Raw genomic sequence first — 21,677 nt, 5'->3', positions numbered from 1 at the left:
AATGGGCCAGGGTCTGTTCAGCCACAAGGGATTAAAGAATCAGTCCCCAAGTGCTTATCTTGCGTCCAGCTCTCTAAAGATGCATCAAATAATGCACAAATAACTATAGTTTCCAGGGATCCAGCCACACTACATCTGTCCCAAACAGGGAATAACTCTGTCCAACCCCCACCCCTATCTACTCCGAAGGTGGTGGGTTCCACTTCGGCTTATCAACATTCTGTTGATGGAAATAAAACTACTACCTCACAAGTAAAAGATGTCGCAGGAAAGTCTATCAACCCTTCAGTTCCTCTCTCTACAAATAAGCCTGAAGGCTTTAAGCCAAAGCAGGCACGCTTTAAGTTAATCAGCCTGCCACCAGAAGTCTCCCCTTTTGTGGTTGTGTTGACAGCCGTTCCCCCACTGAAGGAGGGAGTAAAAGAAACTTTTGTAGAGTTAAGAAATAAATGCGCCCAGTGGCTCCACTTAGACAAACCTTTACCTAGCAATATGAGTGGTGAAATTCTTACTGTGCGTAGAGGGGACTGGGTGGGCAGGAGTAGGAAAACAATAGTAGGGGACGTAATTACAGTTAACTTTAGGGATATAGGGGCAGCCAGCTACATATGTAATACACCCAACAGCGGTCCTGCTACCCAAATTAATCCACTCCCTTTGTCCTACTTTCTTCCCATACCACCAAGACCAAATCCTTCTCGCCCTACTTTCCCAAGTAATAGAGGGTCTGTGTATCCTCCGCAACATACCATCAAACCTTGGCAGCAACCACCACATCTCTCATCTTTTTTTCCACACCATGTTAGTCTTCAGTGGCAACAACCTCCTCATTATCCACCACCTTTATATCAGTCTGCTCATCAGTGGCAGCAACCTTTTCAGCTCCCACAATCTGTTAAACCTCAGTGGCAACAATCATGGCAGGACCTGCCTCCTCCTCTTGATCCCTCGTATTCACAATTCGCTCATCCTAACAGATATGGTGTGTTAGATGAGGTAGACTGACTCAGCTTTATTAAAGCTCCAGATTCAAACCTCACTACCACCAATAATGATATGGAGAGTGTTTTTCCAGCCATACCTTTCCCCACACTTCTTGAATCCCCAATAGCGGCATCGTTAATATTACTTTCGCATACATTAACTAGGGATAGTCCTGATGCTTGCACATCTACCGTCACCCCCAGACTAGGCCCAGATATCAACCTCCAGGAAGATAGTCCTACCTCACCTTGTGTAATCCAGCCAGAGTCGGCTACTGTCGTCGACACTGGTAAGCCTGCTGGACTTTCTCTTATTTCCTGGAATATTGCTGGCCTTGCCAGTAAAATAGGTTCACCCTTCTGGACCAGGTTTATTGGGGAGGGATTAGATCTAATCCTCCTCCAGGAAACGTGGTGTTTGGACCATATCAATATTGAAGGGTACACATCTTACTGCCTTAAAGCTACTAAATCTAGCTCGGGCAGGGCCAAGGGGGGCCTTTTGATGCTTTTGTCTAACAAGCTGTGTAATTGTACAGTTAGAAGTAGTACGACAGTTGGGACCCACAGTCAGGTAGTAAGGGTGGAGTGCAGTAAGAGTATTGACCTAGTTGTAGTAAATTTCTACAACAATATCTTTGATGCCACTAGAGGAGATATTTTACCACCCCTGGAAAAGGAAATTGCCAAGGCCATGGGCATTTCGAAAAGAAAGGCTGAGGTTATTTGGGCAGGGGATTTTAACTTACAGCCATGCCATTTGTCCAATGGGAATATCTGTGGTTTTGGAGCGGCTATGAGCAGTCATTGGGGGGGGTTGGGAGTGAGGGAGGATTTTCTCCACTTCCCACACTGCAGTTACGGTTCTACATTAAACAACATGCTAGTTACACTAGACTTGACCCTGTTAAACTGTAACATAAATAATCAGGCAATAACATGCCCCACCTTTACAGGAAGGGACGCAGGGTCATTTATAGATCATATTCTTTTGTCTAGTAGTGGAGACTTTACTAACTTATATGTAAATGAAGAAAGTCTCAGTGACCATAACAGCATTCGTGTTACCCTCCTAGGGCATGGTACTCCATCAGCTTCAGGTGAAAAGTGTTCTACTGACCTAGTACCCATCAGACCGAAGGGTCTAAGGATTAGATGGACTGGAACTAATTCCAAGGCCAAGCAGAAGGAGGTTCTTACCAGTTGTAAAAACCAAATTAGTTCCTGTCTAGATAAAGAAAGTGACCCTGGTTGCTTACTACTACACTTTGTTTCCATTAATAGTATTATTGATGGTATTTTTACTAAGGCCCCGATATCTAATAGTGGTCTGAAGCAGGGGTGGTTTGACAAACCCTGTATACTTGCCCTCCGAGAACTCAAGAACGCTTTAGGTACCAAACCACGTGATAACGAGGGAATAAAACACCTCAGGTCTAGATATAAAACAGCAATTAATAACAGGAAAAAGGTATTACAGACTGAGGCGTGGGATAAGTTAAAAGAAGCAGCCGAGACCAAAAACTGCAAACTTTATTGGGAAACAATTAATAGTCCTTTTCTCAATAAAGAAGATGTTCCAGAATTAACATCATATGTTGCATGCAGCGATTGGGTCAGTCACTTTTCTAAAATCTTCAACCCAGAAGGGTTATCCCTTGAGTCACCGTCTCCTGAGTCTACCTCTTGGCTACCTCTCCCTTTGGGAATAACATTAGAAGAAAGCCATGAAGGAATCTCTAACAGCAAAGGAGGCAAGGCCCCTGGCCCTGATGGGGTCCCGCTGGATTTATACAAAGATGAACCAGATTTGTGGGCTCCCATCCTGGTGAGGATATTCAATTGTGCGGCAGAAACTAATTTCCCTTCTTCTTGGGGTCAATCAGTCATTATTCCCTTACATAAGAAAGGTAACAAATCAGAGGCTTCCAATTATCGGCCAATTTCCTTGTTGGACGCCTCTGTAAAGGTAATGAGTAGGATTTTGCTTAAAAGGCTAGAAAATTGGGCAACTGATTCAAATATTTTAACCAGAGTCCAATATGGTTTCCGGAAAGGCTTGGGCACATTGGATCAATGTGTACATTTGGACCTTTTAATTAACAAATATACTGTGGCTAAAAATGGCAACCTCTTTTTATGTTTTGCTGATTTGAGCAGCGCTTTTGATTTGGTTAACCATGCTATTCTTTGGGAGGTTTTGCTTGAAGCAGGGGCACCGAGGGAAATCGTCCATTTCCTAGCTAGACTTTATGAAAAACTCTCCTGTAAAGTCCGTTATGGCACCCTAGGCGAATGCACCCCTTTTTTTAAAGTCTCACGGGGCATACGCCAGGGATGTGTTTTGGCCCCTCTTTTATTTTCCCTCTTCATTAATGGTGTTGACCGTTCTTTGGTTGACATCCCAGCAGACGCTCCCTTGATTGGAGGAAAACCCGTCCCGCTATTACTTTATGCGGATGACGCTGTTCTTTTATCTCGTACACAGATTGGCCTCCAGCGTTTAATTGATAGTTTTATGCAGTTTATCCAAATTAGGAGGCTTCGAGTGAATACATCTAAGACGTATGTTATGTCATGCGGTCAGGCAGCAAAACAGTCAAAGCATACCTTTTTTCTGGATAAAGATAAATTGACACATGTTAAATCCTTTTGCTATTTGGGAATTACATACAACAACAGTGGGACTTGGACCTCTGAATTTGACTCCATTAGATTAAAAATGCTGCGGTCCACCTGCAGTATTTTTCGATTTGCTTCCAAACTTGGCTCAAGAAGCATTTCAGACATGATGAATATATATAATGTTTGTTGTGTCTCTTCTGCTCTGTATGGGGCAGGTGTATGGGGCCATAGTGAGGGTACATCCTTACAAAAGGATGAAAACAAGTTTTTAAGGAGGTTGTTATGTGTCCCCCCTTCTGCCTCTGTCCAACTTATCCACGAAGAGGTCGGGGTCGAGTTTATTTCTGACTTAGCAGCAGTTCGGCCACTTTTATTGTGGCGTTCTATTTGGGCTAAGCCAGAGACTCGATTCACTCAAGATATTATCCTTGACTGTATAGGTTTGGACCACTCTTCACGCATTCAGTGGTTGAGATATATTCACCGCTGGTATCTTCTTCTTTTTAATATCGATGTGTTTCTTGAGCCAGAAGAGGTTGTTTCTATTCCCAAAAAAGAAATTAAGACAACGTTTCTAAACTTTCAAAAGGCAGAGCGTGATAAAATATTTGGTAATTTAACCACTGTGAAATTTTACAAGGATCTGAATTTAACCTCGGGGTTCCAACCCTACCTTGTGTACGTGACTCGTCCCTCTCATCAATATGTATTAACCCGTGTCAGATTGGGTATTGTTCACCACCTGGTTGCATTCCCAAACCCGAAAGCCAGATCAGAGACACTCTGCCCGTGTGACAGTACTTCTCGTCAGAGTTGTTGCCATTTTTTACTTTTTTGTAAATTTTTTCATTTCCTTAGGGTAAAATACCTTAAACCGATTTTTATAAAGTATAATATCCGTACCACAAAAACTGCATTGACACTATTATCCTCACTGGAGAATGAGGATATTTGTTTCTTTTTGGCCACCTACATTTTGAAGTGTACAGCTGCCAGGAAAAGTATTGTACTGTAAAATCTTTTATACTTACCTGTCTGTACCCATGTTATACAGCTGCCAGGAATTGTATTATGCTGCTATTACCTTTTATATCCCTGTCTGTATATGTATGTTTCCAAGTTTTATATCAATTTTTGTAATTAAGGTATAATTTTACTCGTTGATGTCCACAGTATGTACTGTATGGTCTCCCCTTTTATTTTTAAATCATTTTTATGCTAGTCTAAAAATGTCCAGAATCATTTTACCGGAATTATTTTACCGGAAAGTACAGCTGCCAGGAAATTGCCTATCAAGTAAATCTTTTTGATTTCCTGTCTGTACACCTATGAATGCTTTGTACTGTTGTAATAGTTTGTTGATTTTAAAAGGAAGAATAATTTTAATTGTTGCACACTAGCCGTTTGCACATTTCCTACTCCTTTTCTTATTTGTGTCTATATGGTGATTTAATATTATAAATTATGTATTTTATTATGCTTGTATGATTTGTATGTACAAATCGAATAAAAGCTTTTGAACTAAACTCAAACAATTTTCTTGGGCGTTTTTTTGCTTGGGCGAGCTGGAGGCTGAAGAAATCCATTTTTGAGCGTTTTATTTTCCTGAAGTAGGCGTTTCTCTGTTTCTTTAGACTTTTTAGGTGCACTGCAGAGGGGGCTGACCTCCAAGTGCGCTCTGCCATTCGCATGGCCCGTCTATCCTCATTGAGGCTCCCGTCATACCATGGGTTGGAAATCTTCTTGGACGAAACTCTTTTCAGTTGCATGGGCGCCGCCTCATTGATTATTGTGGTCATAGTATTGAGATAGTGGTCATCAGAAGTTGAACGTCCGTAGCGCCGGGAGGGGGAAGTAGGCGATTGCAGCTGTTAGGCGGTAAGGAGTTTGGGTTGAGTTTCTTCAAGTCTCTTTTCCACGCTTTGTGCTTAGAGGGTTGAACTGTGTTAAATTTAATTTTTTCATTGATGAGGAAGGAGACAATATGATGATCTGACCAGTCACAAGATTGGTTGGATATCCTGTGCCATTTCCACTGGTCTCTGGTCTGCAGACACATATGGTTTTAATATGTGAGACAGTGGTGACTCCACCATTGGGTACACTGGCCGAAATTGGAGACACTGGTGGGCAGTCGAGGCATTTGTGTTTTTAGTGCATGTTAACTCTTTACAGAGAATCTTAATATTTGAGTGACAATATATGTGTCTCCCTCAAAGAAATACTATAGGTATTCATAGGAACAAGCCCCATATTCAGTAGATGTACCACACTGACTTTAAGTTAATATCCAATTAATCACAAAAATTTAAATTTTTGTTCCCGAACAAATACACTTCCCAGTGGAGCAATACTGTCAAAATTCCAACTGCAGCGTACAATAGCAAAAGTGAGAACCTCAGGTTTCTTTGTAGATCACCAGACTATGAATTATTATTCAAAGACAATACAGTTTTGCCACATAGAGAAATATGCTACTATCGCACATGAAGGTAATCCTATCGTACTGACATATATAAAAGAAATGACAATAATGAGTTAAGCATAGTCTTAGCAGGACAAGTAAGCACTGAACAATAAAATATGACAATTAAAATGCACCTTTAAAAATGAAAATGTATGTAATCCAGGTATCAATATATTTTAAGAAACGTGATGGTAATTAAGACAAAAAAATTGTACATAATAAATATAAAAGGACCGTTGACTCAGTCGCAATACATATTTGACTAAAGATGAATTCAGAAATATTTGCCTTCAAATATATATTTGAAGGTCACACATATTTAAATAAGCCAAGTCCGATGAATGCTCAAGAAAGCCATGTAAAATATGAAAGGTAAAATAAATTGAAACATAAAGCAAGATAAATAAATACATACATTACAAAATGTTAGTTAGAAAACTAATAGAAAAACAAATTTAAGTATGGGTCTTTGATTTTTACTAACGGAGTTGCAGTAGACACAGTTCAATCTTGACATTGGGCAGTTAGGTGACAAGAATTGGAGGGTTTCATACTAGCTCACTAAATTGGCAGCTATCCTGCATCCACTTTCCAGCTGAGGTCTGCCATCCGTATCTAGAACTGCACACTCTTTATGTGAGATCGTTTTGCTTCTATTAGTGCAGCAGCATCACTGTTGGCAAAGCTGTAATTCTGAGCAGGCCACTGCCAGCTCAACAATTGTAATTGTTCTGCACGAAACCACAAAATTAGTTTTCATTTATGCAGGATTAAAAATAAATGGTCATTAGGAGCAGGTAGTTTTCATCCTACGCAGAGGCAGACACCTATGCTTAGATGCAAGGCATGGCAGCCTAGGCATGTGTCAAACCTTCAGAGTCAGGAAAGGCAGTAAATGCAGTGGTCCTGTAGCTGATAGACCTCTGCCAATGATAGTGCATTGTTGAAGTTATGAAAAATCCACCAACTCACAATTAGGTCCTCCTTCCATGTTTTACCTGCCCTTGCTTGTTGAACCCAGAGGACTTTCTTGGTTGGGCACCTTGCCGTGCCTGCAACTATGTACCCTCCTGTGACTGTTTACCCCCGGCCCATGTTGCATGTTTGATGTCAGCTCGGTTAAGACCTCATGTGCAGTGATTGTCTGCCCTTCTCCTTAATGTCTGAACTTCGCACAAACATGCCCACCACATTTCCGATCTTCTTTGTGATGAGGGCTTGGATGCACTCTTCATGACAGAAACATGGCTGAATGGGACTTTTACATTGGACATTGCAAAGGCTATTTTGGAGGATACTCTCTGGTCCATTGTGATAGATGCCATACACGGGTGGAGGGGTTGCGATAGCTTTTAAACAGCCACTTACATGCTGTATTTTCCAGCTCAGTCACCTTAAGGGAGCGAGTGTATGGGGTTCCATTTCACACTCTGCTCAAACCTCTTTTTTAGGGGCACTGCTGCTAATTTCTTCAATTATATTGTTGATGTAGGCTTGGCGTCTCAATCTTGTGAAATGGGCCCATTTTACAGTGTTAGGGTTTTTTTATTTGCATGTCGATGACACACATGCCCAGTCGGCTGCTTCACTTTGAATTAGCTTTAGCTGGTTTTGGTTCTCATGCATCTGGAGGTCACACCACTGATCTGATATTTTCCAACTGTATGTTATCACTCTGCCCTCCCAAACCCACCCTGTGGTCTGACCATCACCTCATTTTCTTCAAGTAGACTTTTGCTTTCCCTGGTAAGCAGAGTAGGTTATCAGACCATACTGCCTCTAGAGCATGGAAGAGGTTGAAGTCTTCAGATTGGGCAGACCTCCTTGGTAACAAGTGCCCATATTTCACAAATGAAGTCTATTTTAATGTAGACGCTGTCAACATCTGGTTTCTTGGGGCAGCAGATGATTTAGCGACATTTCACAGGGCAGTGTTTCTTTCCAGCCCAGGTTATCTGGTGGAGCGATTCATTAGGCACATTCCCCTCAGAGCAGTGCACTCTGCTTCACTTTTGGTTATCCCATGCTTTAAGCATGTCCAAAGAGGCAGCAATGCCTTCTTTTTCCTGGCTGATAAAGATTGGAATCAGCTCCCCCAAGAACTGTGCTTGAGAGCTTCTGAGCTCAACTTCCGAAAAAAACCTTAAAACCTATTTTTTCTCTGGGAGAAAGTAAGTCTTCTGCTGTGGGGTTGCGCACTTGGGCTACGCCCGCTAGGGACGGAACACTCTTTGGAGTAGCCGCTCACTTTATAAGTACTCATTCAATTATTCGTTATGAGCAGCTCGTAAATGGTGTCATATTTATCGCTCCTGATAACATACAACTGCACTGAGTAGGCATGTATCAGGTGTTCAAAATAGCACCAGATTACAGGTTTCTGTGGAATAAAATGTGGATTTTGGTGCTTACTGGCCCAAAACCCACATGTTCTTATCAATATCAGTAATTTTTTTAAAATTCAGCATGTTTGACCTGTTGGAATGTATCAGGGGAAGTACAAGGGTGTGATAATTATCACACAACTCGTACTTCCGATCCCTGTGCAAACATGGTTTTGGACAGCGATCGAGATGTAACCGTGAACCTTTAATGCTTGGTTACATAAAGGTAAATTTAATTACTCTGAATGCAGGTCTTCCTGTTCCATTGCTTTACACATGAGGACTTCTCCTGCCCCACAGAACCTATTACCTATCTGAGGTCAAAAACCTCCCTCATTGTGGCACCGAACTACCTGGTATACTTAAAGGGAGATGTCATGAAGACATCCGAAGAATGCCCAATCACCAAAAACAGAAGACAAGAGGGAGGGATAGGATCAGGCTTGGAACAGAAAGACCTGTACTTGGATTGAGGAAGACTTCCGGTAAGTAACCGGCCATTACCTCTTCATCCATCTTCTCGTCCCATTCTCTTACACATGAGTTCATACCCAAGCGCATGGTGATTGAGTTACACACAAACCGAAGATGATGCAACACACTTGAATCTTTCAGGCAAAAATGCTGCATAAAAATCACAGATTTGTATACAACTGTTAAAACAAGAGAACCAAAGTCTGATGATGCAGCCATTCCCAAGCCAGTAACAGGAAACAAACGTGTTGGGAGAAGCCAATGTTGCTGCATTGCAAATGTCTCAGAGAGAAGCCCCATTAAACATCGCCCAAGAAGCAGAAACACACTTTGTTGACTAACCCTCAACGAAAGACGGGAGAGAATGGTGAGCAGCCTCATCAGACAGAAGAATTGCATACTTTACCCACTGGGTGAAAGTGTACAAAGAGGGTTTAGGACACTACACAGAGAGACCATATGACAAACAAAGAATCCACCTGCCTAAAAGTACCAATACAGTCCAGGTAGATTCGAAGGGCCCTCAAAATGAAGTATGGGCGTAAAATCTGTTCCGTTTGCGGAATTTGCAGATTTTTGGCAAATTTGCGTTCCGCGAATCGCGCAAATTTGCCCAAAAAGCAGCAATTCGCAAGCTGCCGGATTTTTTTGCTTGGTCGCGCTTGAAAAATACAATATCGCGCGCGTGGCGTTGACTTACTAAGATTCTGAGTTTGCCGAGTTGTTTTTCTCCCGGTTTGCGTGTGCTGCACCATTTTGGATCTTGCTGCATGATCGCTCGAGAGTTTTTCGAACGGTAGTACGTCATCGCGGCCCACCATCTTGCACAGTGAGAGTTTGACAACGCAAGTACGTCATAAGGGCCCGCGTTCACTCATCACGGAAGTAAACAATTGCGAACGCGTAGATGTGGCGCACAGCTGACTTCCGGCGGGAGATTTGAACAGCTCACTTTCCCGAACTTGCAAAAATTGCAATTCTGCACAAGAAATCCACCGCAGGCAGCATACACCTTCTGAAAATGACGATTTTGATCAGAATAACTCCTCAGATTGACATTTGGCTGCACTTTTTTGTGCAAGGAGTCCATTTTTTGGGGGGGTGGGAGGAAGGAAGTGCCCCAGAGTCTCCAACTTCCTGTTCCTGTCCAGCAGGCTCCTCCCAGTGCTTTGTCCATGTCCTGGTCACTTTTCATTTGAATATAGTGCTGGAAGGATTACTTTTTGTGGCCGCTGCTGGATATTTGCATTTGAGGACTTTTTGGACTTTGGAGTTTGGATCACTTTTGGATTTGAGATTTTACAAGTAAGTTGGTGTTGTTTGTTTGGGGCATTGCAGTTGCTGCAACTACAATTTTAAAACTTTTTCACAACTTTAAAAAATATATATTGTGGCATCTGAAGAAGATGGGCCCAAAGAAAGGTGGCCGTAGCTCCTCCACCAAGAAAGTTGCCAGTGCCACTGCCAGTAAGAAGGAGCAGAAGAAGCAAGTGGCGCCACTTACCAAGGAAAGTGGTGTGCTTACAGACACTTTTTTGGGGAACTTAAAACTAGGCCTGCAGCAGCGGGGTCCGCAGGGGACCACGCTTGGAGCAGCACCTCCGCTTCATTGGGCTCAATGCCACCACGCCAAGTTAGCTCCAAGGCCATGAGTGCTGCAGAGGCAGCCACTTTAATTGTTCAATCACCATCGACTCGTGATGTTGGCTCATCGCAAGAAAGTAGCATCCAATCAACGCAGGGTGTAACTCATCTGACGAGTGTTCAACAACCACAGCCGCAACAACAACCACAGGTGCAACTAGAACAAGCGCAAGTAAATGTGCAAGGAGAGGCGCAAATGAGAGGCGCAAGGAGAGGCGCAAGGAGAGGCGCAAGGAGAGGCGCAAGGTGAGGCGCAAGGTGAGGCGCATGGAGAGGCACCTGGAGATGCGCATGTAGAGGCGCGAGGAGAAGCGCATGGAGAGGCGCAACTAGAGGCGCATGGAGCAGCACAACTGCCCACAATGCTTGTTCCTCCAGAAGTAGGGCACATCAGGAAATCGAGATTGAAGCGGAGGTATCATCCGAGGAAGCCGCTCCTCCTGATGATGATCCATTGTCTTCCAGATCCCCAGCAAGAAATAGGTCAAGGAGGGCTACTACAAGTTCTTCTCCAAGCCCCCTTCCATCTGATGATCTTGATGTTGATTGGAACCCACCAATGCAGTCTGAGAGTGAGGCACGCCATGAGCCGACAAAGATAGCTAAGCCTAAAAGGAAGGTTCCCTTAAGGCTTCCATTTATGGGTGATGATGACGACGAACAAGAAGTGGTGTATTCTGCTGCTGATGAACAGTCTGACGACAACCCAGTCATCACAGTCTTCACTCCAGGCCCAGTGGGCATGCAGCAGACAGACATTTTTACCCTATCCCGAATTGCTGCGGAGCGTTATGTGGGCAGCGTGGCACTGGTACCACCACCAATGCAGTTAACTACTACACCAACACGACCTACAGCTTCCATATTTTCTTGTCAGAAGGGCTGGCAAGGACCTCTATCCAGCTTGACCTCCATTACCTCAAGTAGTGTTGCTGTAAGTGCACAACAGAGTCAAATTCAGCCACGCCCATCCTCCAGTTCATCTGGCATTGAAAGTAGAACCAGTTTGGGACTTTTTTAGTGTTAGCAAAAAGGCAGAAAACATGGTCGTTTGTTCGATTTGTAAAACTGTAGTTAGTCGGGGTAAACTTGGTACCAACTATGGTATAGAGGTCATCTCCAAAAACACCACACTATCATTTGGGAGGCGCACATGAGGAAGATCCGGGAATCCACAAGTACAACAAATCCAAATGTATCCATTCATATTGCATCTGATGATGACCAGGGGCTGATCGTGCAGGGGGGAAGTGAAGAAGCAACTTTTTCTGGTAAACCTAGTACCCCTGGCAGCAGCAATGCAGTGGTAGCGCCCACACCCTCTACCCCAGCAACATGTATGAGGCACACTAAGAGTCTGGGAGAGACACCAATGCGAAAAAGTACATCAATGAGCCTAACTGGGTTGAAGAAGTCTGGATCTTCATCATCACATATGAAAATGGTCCAGACCACCATTAAAAGCATGTTTTGGTCAGAGGCACCATTTGAACGTAACCACCCAACTGTCTGTATAACCCAAAGCTGGCTAAAATGCTAGCGCTGGACCTTCTCCCTTTTTCTTTCGTCGAAGGGGTGGGTTTTCTAGAATTTGTGGCAACAGTCTGCCCGAAATGGAAGGTTCCTAGCCGGTCCTATTTTGCCAGAGTTGCGGTTCCAGCACTACATGAAGATGTGCTGGAAGTGATTGGGTCAGCTTTGCAGAAGAGTGCTGTTCACACTATCCACCTGACAACAGACATGTGGACTAGTTGCCAAGCCGTGGATTACATGTGCATCACTGCACACTGGGTCTGTTTCGCAGGGGTTAGAGAAAAGATGTCTACAGGTGTTTACCATGCCACAATTTTTAAAGCGAGTCGGAAACATGCAACAGTAGCCATGTTTGCCATGGAGAAATCTCATACTGCATTAAACATTTTGGATGAGTTTAGGAGTAAGGGCTCTAAATGACTGGTGCCAAGAAGTTACATGATTAGTTATGTTTCCACGGATAATGGCAGCAATATAGCTAAGGCCATGCATGATGGTGGCTACTTCAGAGTGCCGTATTTGGCGCACTGCATTAACATTGTTGTTCAAGATTTCTTGAAAAGAGAAAACACAGTCAGCAAGTTACTGACCACCTGCCGAAGAATATGCACACATTTCAGCCATTCTTTTAAGACCCGGAAGTAGATGAGGATCATTCAACGTAGCCGTGGAGTGCCAGTCAAAGGACTTATCCAGGAGGTGGCAACACGTTGGAACTCAACCTTCTACATGCTTGAACATCTGTTTGAGCAGTACAAGGTAATCAATGAGTATATCAATAGCATTAACATACGGTCTGCTCCTATGAAAGATATGAGGCTAGAGCCTAGAATGGGACCTAGTTAAAAGCCTGACAGACATGCTTCGTCTTTTTGAGGTCTTCACCCGTGAAGTCAACAGGGAGGACTGTAGTTTGGGCAAAGCTATCCCGTTGTTGTTCATGGTAGAGCAACAACTGAAGGCGGTGTCTTCAACGTTCCGAGCTGATGTTCACAAACAAGACGCATATCGGTTGGCAGAGAGCTTATTAAGCCGCCTACTTGTCAATGAAAGGCTTAAAAAAATACATTCAGAACAACATTACATTTGTGCCACTAATCTGGATCCATGGTACAAAAAGGCTGACCAGCAAAGTATTCATTCCTTTTGATGATGAAGATGTTTCAAAGTACAAACATTGGCTCGCCGTGTCAGCCATTCGGTTAGAAAAAGAGCAGCAGGAAATTGAAGGAAAGACCACAAGTAGTACTGAAGCAGCAGGCCATCCGGCGTCAAGGTCCACTTCTGTGGCCGAAGGCAGTCACTTTCCCTCACAGCCATTACCAACAGCGGCAACAGTATCCTCGTCATCATCACCTGCACCAGGCCCAGCCATAATATTGTCGGAAGCGGATTGGATAACAAGTGTTTGCTCGCTCCAGTGTTGATGCAAAGGAAACACCTGGTACGCAAAGTGGAGAACCACCCAGGGAGGCCTTTGAGTGGATGGTGCAGGCCTATCTGGATGACCCAACAGAGGTCTGCATTAATCGTGACCCATTGGTGTATTGATTTGGGAAAAGGCCTCACTGGCCACTGCTCAGCAGGCTGGCTATAAGTTATTTGTCTTGCCCACTCGCAGGCGTGTCTTTGGAACGAGTTTTCAGTGCTGCTGGTGCCATTGTCACTTCAAAAAGGTCCCGCCTCTTCCCCAAAAATGTAGAGAGGTTAACAATGATCAAGATAAATCAGCACTTCAGACCACTAGATTACAAAATACGTGAATCCACACAGGAAGAAGAGGACACCGATTTAGGTGACGGTAGCTCTTCTCTGTTAGCTGACCTACTCCATTTTCAATTCACAGAGTTTGAGGACGAGCTCTACTTCCCTGACAATGAGGCTTGAAAAACTTACTTTTTGTTTTCTTCTGTCCTTTTTGACTTTTATTTCTGTGTGTCTTTCTTTGATTTGTAACTTTTATCACAACAAAACTTTAATCACAACAAATCCATCAGCAGCACTGTCTTCGTCTTACTTTCCATATTGAAGGTGCCGCTGTCTGCATTCCTGAAGATCACAACTCAGTCATGCTCATTTATCCTCCTCCTCCAGACTCCCCCTATCCATTTCCCTCAAGGCAGATGGCTGGATTATGCAGAATCTAGAAACTGTCGCTTCAGTCCGTACACTAGTCCCCTGAAAAGGAGGTCCATTACCCTTAAATGTTCGGGTGTTTGGGAAAACATAGCACATAGAAGAGTTTCCTCGTCTGTACTCCTCCATTTCCCAATTTTCCTTTAGCCTGTGGATCGACTTCCTCATCAGGATAGCACACTTTATTAAGATAATAATTCAGTCTCCCTACATCAGCATCAGTAATATTAGCCACCTCAGAACCTACAGGAGTGCAAACCAGGCTCGACAAGAACCATTGTGTGAGAATGGCAGAGGAATAAAAGGTTTTCCTCCCTTTTTCTGATGAGCTGGCATTATTCCACACACTCAACAGTTGGTGATGTTCGTAGCATTGTGGGTGTGGTGCAACATCTGAATGAACGTATTATTGAGGTAGGACATTCTATGCTGCTGCTCATGATAGGGAAGGGAGAAATAATGGGGGCTGGAGTAGTGGCATTTGGTGTATGTTGAACAGGAGCCACTTCCTCTAAAGCCCAAGTTATTACTGCCATAATAATCACAGCGAAAGTAAACCCAGCAATGAACATAGTTTTCATGTCCATGTCTTTTCCATAGCTATATTTATCTCGACATTGAAGCAACAAAGTAGATGGAGCTCTAAAGTGCTGGGCAGCTGTTGGTGTCCTCACTGAGAGTTGAGACGGGTGTCACTAAGATAACGATCCCCCCCACTTTGGCTCAGTCTTTCACTAACCCAGGACGGTTGCTCAACCAGTCTTTTTCAACAACAAAGTTTATTTCCAGGGTTGAAGCTAATATTGATATGCACCAGGGATTGTGTGGTCCCTGAAGACTTCCTCAGGTTCTTAAGGCTTGGCCTCTCTCTGTTTACAAGAGATCTCAATGGTCGACAAGTGCGTCGGGCTCCACCAAGGCATATGGCACCTTTTTACAGTGAGTGGAATGGATCCAGGCCTTCTTATTGGTGACTCGGACTTAAGTTATGGGTGCCACCGTGGTTCCAGGCTATTCGACCTCTGGAAGACTTTCATCATAACCTGTGGAAACTGGCAGAGATCGCTGTTTGCGCGGGCTGAAGGCATTTTGTTTGTGGCAGCCATTTTAGTTAGCCATGTAAATGTAAATGTAAATGTAAATGTACAGGAATTTATATAGCGCAAATCACCAAGCGGTTTCTAAGCGCTTGCTTAGGGAACCCGTCCTGGTATTCCCCTGTGAGATAACCCCGGCAGGGTATCCGCAAGGTGAAAGCCAGGCATCCCGCCGCGAGGGGCCGTTGTGGAGATTAAGCAAGCTATTGCCCAGAGTCACAGAGTGTGAACCCGTGAATCGAGTAGGCACCGGAGCGAGAATTGTCGAGTCCATGGACATTTTAGGACTCAAGACCCCGCCGAGCCGGGAATTGAACCCTGGTCCCAGGCTGACCTCTGCTTCCAGGTCTGCCTCCTCTAACCAGTGAGCCACACTTCGCCACTTGCTTTTCCCGTCCTCACTGTTGCCTGCCCTTGTATTTCTCTTGAGTCATCAAGTATAGTTAAATCTTTCAGTAATTAGCTAGAGCCTTGCGCATGCTCAGAAAGACTTGCAGCTGTTGGAATGCACCTGTTACAAACTTACCTTTCAGGCTATTTTAGCTAATATCAGCAGTTGTGTAGCTCCACCCACTTTGTTGACTAAGCGATTTTCATGTATCCTTATATATAGATGACTATTTGTGTGTACACTTGTACTGCCTCTTTTTGAGCTTCCATGATTACTTTGTAACTATCACCATATTAAAACACCATGGTTTCTCAAATCCATGTGCTGCCTCATACATTGCCTGAGGGTTGTGTATAGACTTAGTTCCACTCATGAAGTTGGACATCCCCCGCCGAAGCCACATCTCCGGACACCTGAGAGACCTGCACTGGCTCCCGGTCAACAAGAGAATCACCTTCCGGCTCCTCACCCACGCACACAAAGCCCTACACAACCAAGGACCAGGATACCTCAACAGCCGCCTCAACTTCTACGCTCCCACGCGCCAGCTTCGATCGACCAGCCACGCCCTCGCCGCCGTCCCCCGCATCCGAAGAGCCACCACAGGAGGAAGGTCCTTCTCCTACCTGGCCGCCAAGACTTGGAACTCCCTTCCGACCCACCTCCGCCTGAACCAGGACCACCTCGCCTTCAGGAAGCAGCTCAAGACCTGGCTATTCGAGCAGTAGCGGACCCCCCCCCCCCCCCCCCCAGCGCCTTGAGACCCTCCGGGTGAGTAGTGCGCTATACAAATGCTCTGATTGATTGATTGATTGATATTTGTTTAATATTACAGCTACCGTGCCAATTTCTATTTTGTCAGTCTAAGGACCAGTGCGAAAAGAAGGGCGAACCCCTCCACCGGTGGGCTTGGTAACGCCTACCCCACATAGCTAGTCAAGTGGTTTTGAAGTAGTTTCTTATGCAGATGATATCCAACTGGTCATTTACATTGGGCATGACATTGAGAAGGTTAAACATTGTTTTATTGTCTGCATGAAAAAAATTGCCACTTGGATGACCCTTAATTGTCTTCAGTTGAATGGGGATAAAACAGAGAGAGCTGCAAATGAACGGTATACAACCTTTAGAACGCAACTTTTAGAACTCACTACCATTACAACGAAACTTTTACAACACAAATACTATTACAACGCATGTATTTACAACGCATGTTTTTACAACGCAGGTACCTTTACAACGCATACCATTACAACGTAAGTATTGGTAAGTATATAATTATATTTAAAATGTTATATGTTTGTTTTTTTAAAGGGGTATTTTTAGGGTTCAGGGTCAGTTTTGGGTTTTTGGGTAAAGGGGTATTTTTAGGGTTCAGGGTCAGTTTTGGGTTTTTGGGTAAAGGGGTGTTTTTAGGGTTCAGGGTCAGTTTTGGGTTTTTGGGTAAAGGGGTATTTTTAGGGTTCAGGGTCAGTTTTAGGTTTTTGTGTAAAGGGGTATTTTTAGGGTTCAGGGTCAGTTTTGGGTTTTTGGGTAAAGGGGTATTTTTAGGGTTCAGGGTCAGTTTTAGATTTTTGGGTAAAGGGGTATTTTTAGGGTTCAGGGTTAGTTTTGGGTTTTTGGGTAAAGGGGTATTTTTAGGGTTCAGGGTCAGTTTTGGGTTTTTGGGTAAAGGGGTATTTTTAGGGTTCAGGGTCAGTTTTGGGTTTTTGGGTAAAGGGGTATTTTTAGGGTTCAGGGTCAGTTTTGGGTTTTTGGGTAAAGGGGTATTTTTAGGGTTCAGGTTCAGTTTGGGGTTTTTGGGTAAAGGGGTATTTTTAGGGTTCATGGTCAGTTTTGGGTTTTTGGGTAAAGGGGTATTTTTAGGGTTCAGGGTCAGTTTGGGGTTTTTGGGGTACAGGGTAAAAATAAAGTAAAATTAAATTAAAATTAAAATTAAATTAATTAAATTTAATTAAATTAAATTAAATTCCATTACATTAAAAAATTAAAAAAATTAATATATACTTACCAATACTTACGTTGTAATGGTATGCATTGTAAAGGTACCTGCGTTGTAAAAACATGCGTTGTAAATACATGCGTTGTAATAGTATTTGTGTTGTAAAAGTTTCGTTGTAACGGTATGCGTTGTAAAAGTATGCGTTGTAACGTCATTGACACATCCCAAATGAACAACTCATTGTAAAATAAATGGCTACATCAGAGTGCAAAGACCTATATGTAAAAAGAACAAATGATGGACAGAATGCAGATCAAAGTCACACATTCACCCCAGTACAGAGATCTGGGCCTAAATCATTTGTTTTTGCTCACCATGCCATTCAAGTTTGAACCCAGCCATATGCAAATCAGTCTTGACCTTGCACCCAATGGGTACTATCCAGCCCGAACTGCCAGGCCAGTTCCTCCCTGGACGGGAAACAAGCATCCTAGGATGGGTTTCGGGGTGTCAAACCTCATCAGCCAGAATAGCTTGACTCCGGTGGCATGGAGAGCAAGGAAAACATGTTTGGCCATACCCGTCCCACTCGGGGTGATGAATGCAAAAAAGAACAATTGATGGAAAGAATGCAGAACAATCTCTCACATTCACCACAGTACAGAGATCTGGGCCTAAATCCATCATTTTGTTTTGCTCACCATGCCATTCTAGTTTGAACCCAGCCATATGCAAATCAGTCTTGACCTTGCGCCCAATGGGAACAGTCCAGCCAGAAATGCCAGGCCAGGTCTTCCCTGGGCAGGAAACAAGCATCCTAGGACCGGTTTCGGGGTTTCAGCCCTCATCAGCTAGGATAGCTTGACTCCAGTGGCATTGAGAGCACGGTACCCACGTCTGGGTATACCTGTCCCACTCGGGGTGACAAATGCAAAAAGAACAATTGATGGCCAGAATGCAGAACAATGTCACACAATCAAACCAGTGCAGACATCTGGGCCTAAATACATCGTTTTGTGCTTACCAGCTGTGTGAAACTGTGTGAACCTGGTCTACCAACCCTTGCTGTATTTGGAGCTTTATCTACTTTGAAAAAATGTTTAGCTTTTCATGGGTTTCAAACTAGTTTCCACCACAAACTGAAAGTAGTTTGAGAGCACAGAAAATTGATAAAATTAGGTACCTTTTTGTAAAATGCCAAAACTGTGTTAAAAAATATAGCTTTTTTAATCCGTCTTTGTATGTTACTAACAGCTGGGAAGATGGTGACTTATGCTCAGCAATCACTTAGTTGAGGTAATAGTTAGGGAAAAAACATTTTGAAAGGGAGCACTTCTTTACAATTTTCCCTCAAAAAGTTCAAAATGTAGGTATATTTTGCCTATATTCTTGGTCCCCTCTAGGGGAATTCACATTTAAAATTCCCCAGGATATTGAAATAAAAACAAAACCTTATGTGGAAAAAGTTTATAGGGCCCTAAGCTCGAACTAACCCAAATAGCCAAAAAAGACTTGAACCTGCGATTGCAGCACTAAAGTTAACCTGCTAGCAATTTGCACCATTTCATGTAGATTTGAGAGCAGTAACATATTTATTAGAAAATAGATGTATTGACAGCCACCATTGAACTCCCCCTCAGATGGATTGGCCAAAAATGTGCCATAAGAACAGAAATCAAATTACACTATATATACTTTATTGACACCATATTTTAACAGTGCCTACACCCCTCCCCCCTCCCCCACAATATATGTGTACAGATTTGGAAAGCAAATAGTAGCTAAACATAACAAATATATTTCATTTTTTTGTAAACTCATCAAATTGTGCCAAAGGTATGTCAATATACCTCTATTTTCAAACACACATGTAGTGGGGGGATACTTACAAGAAGTCTATTCACTAGTAATTGCTCGGCATAGCATTCCAACCCATCTGTCCTTTTGCCCACCACGCCACCTCAGATTAGACCCAGCTATATGTAAATCACTCTTGACCCTGCTTCAATAGGAACAGTCCTGCGCAAACGCCAAGTCAGATCCTCTCTGATCCAGAACCCAAGCAACCCAAGACAGGTTTTGCCCTGATTGGGGCTCTTCATTCAGGAGTAGCCAGTGGCGGCTGGTGCATAGGGGTGAAAGGGGCATTGCCCCTCAAGACTCGGGACGAGTCTCGAAGTCAAATCAAAGATGATTCTGACTGTTTTTTTGTTTTCTCCTCGGAAGGGAGGTCACAGCCGGTCAGACACACATTCTGCGCATGTGCTGGCCGGGGCGAGGACTATTGCTCGCCCTCGAAGCACATGCGACAGGAGTGATGTCATCCTGAAGGCAGTGGCAGGATTATTCACAAACTTAATAGTTTCTTTTGGGGTGCCTATGCTGCGCCCCAGGCATCTCCAGCAGCGCACCACTGAAATAATTGGCAAGGGGCAGGGCAGCGGGTGGCAACAACCCGAGCACTCTCTCGCCTTCGCGCTAGTCCCAGACCTCCTGATTGGACAGCGGGAGGAGAGGGAGTGGGCTGCAGATTGCGGAAGAGCCCGCCGACCGCCTCTCAGCGCCCGAGGCAGTGGAAAGGAGAGAGGCAGGCTGCAAATGGGAGATAGCGGGACGATGACTTTAAAAAAATTGTGATGCAGGCGTGACCAACAGTGCCTGTGGGTGTTTTGCTCATTCCGTTCCCAGGCCCAGTAGGACAACAACATTTCCAGGGCCGGGCCGCAGGATTCGGCCAAGATCAAGGTGGTGACTCGAGCCTCCGTACCTGGGCCCCATGTGTGTGAGTAAGAGCAGCTAAAAGGTGTCCAAGGGTTTAAAACAAGACTTGCAATGCAGCACCTGGCGTGGGATTTCCTTTAAGGGCTAGGCTCGTGACGACGCAGAACTGGAGCGGGCAGGCAGAGGTAAGTTATTATTTTTTTATTTATTTAAATTAAAAGTCCCACTTAGCGAAATACCCCCCTCCCTGCGCGACCTCCCCCCCGCGCAACCTCCCGCCCGCACCCGTGAGTTATGCCGGCCGCTACTGGGAGTAGCTTGGTTCCAGTAGCCCAGTGAGCAAGGGACCCACGTCTGGGTATGAATCACTGTCAAAATATCGACCTACAAAATATCGACCTCCAAGAATATCGATGCAGAAATATCGAAGGCAAGAATATCGACATCCTTTCTACAACATGGTAAGTACAAAAATAATATATAGATGTTACAAATATCGATGATAAAAATATAGTGTTTTTCCCTGTATAAATATTAATGTAAAATAAAGTAAATAACACTAATAAATAAAATAAACATAATTAAAAATATCTAATAATGTTTAAAATATTAAATAATACATATATAATAATAATACATTAATTAAACATAGACATAACATATATAATATATACATACCTAATAAGTTGTAATAATTAATTTAATAATTTATAAATTAATAAAATATATTATAAATTACAAATACAATTACAAACGTAAAACAAAAATATAAATAAAAAGTAAAGAAATATGTTTAATAAATTAAAAAAATTAAATATACCTTTAATATTTTTAAAATTCGTTATATACTACATTATCTAAATTTATCCCAAAAAATTAAATAACTAAATAAATAAAAATAATATTCAAAATCCATAAGTAAAAAAAATACAGTAATAAAAATGTTGGATAGCATAGAACTTTAAATTACCATTTCCACTCCAGAGAGCACAACAGTAGAGAAACCATTGTATAGCGTAGAGGTAAAAATGACTATTCCAACTCCAAAGAGTGCAAAAGTAGGGAAAGCGTTGGATAGCATAGGGGTAAAAATTACTATTCCCACTCCAGAGAGTGCAACAGTAGGGAAAACATTGGATAGCGTAGGGGTAAAAACTTACTATTCCCACTCCAGAGAGTGCAACAGTAGGGAAGCGTTGGATAGCGTAGGGGTAAAAATTTATATTCCCACTCCAGAGAGTGCAACAGTAGGGGAAGCATTGGATAGCGTAGAAGTTAAA

The sequence above is a fragment of the Lissotriton helveticus genome, chromosome 4_1 (genome assembly GCF_964261635.1).
Source record: "Lissotriton helveticus chromosome 4_1, aLisHel1.1, whole genome shotgun sequence".
Taxonomy (NCBI): Eukaryota; Metazoa; Chordata; class Amphibia; order Caudata; family Salamandridae; genus Lissotriton; species Lissotriton helveticus.
This window is presented reverse-complemented; position numbering follows the sequence as displayed.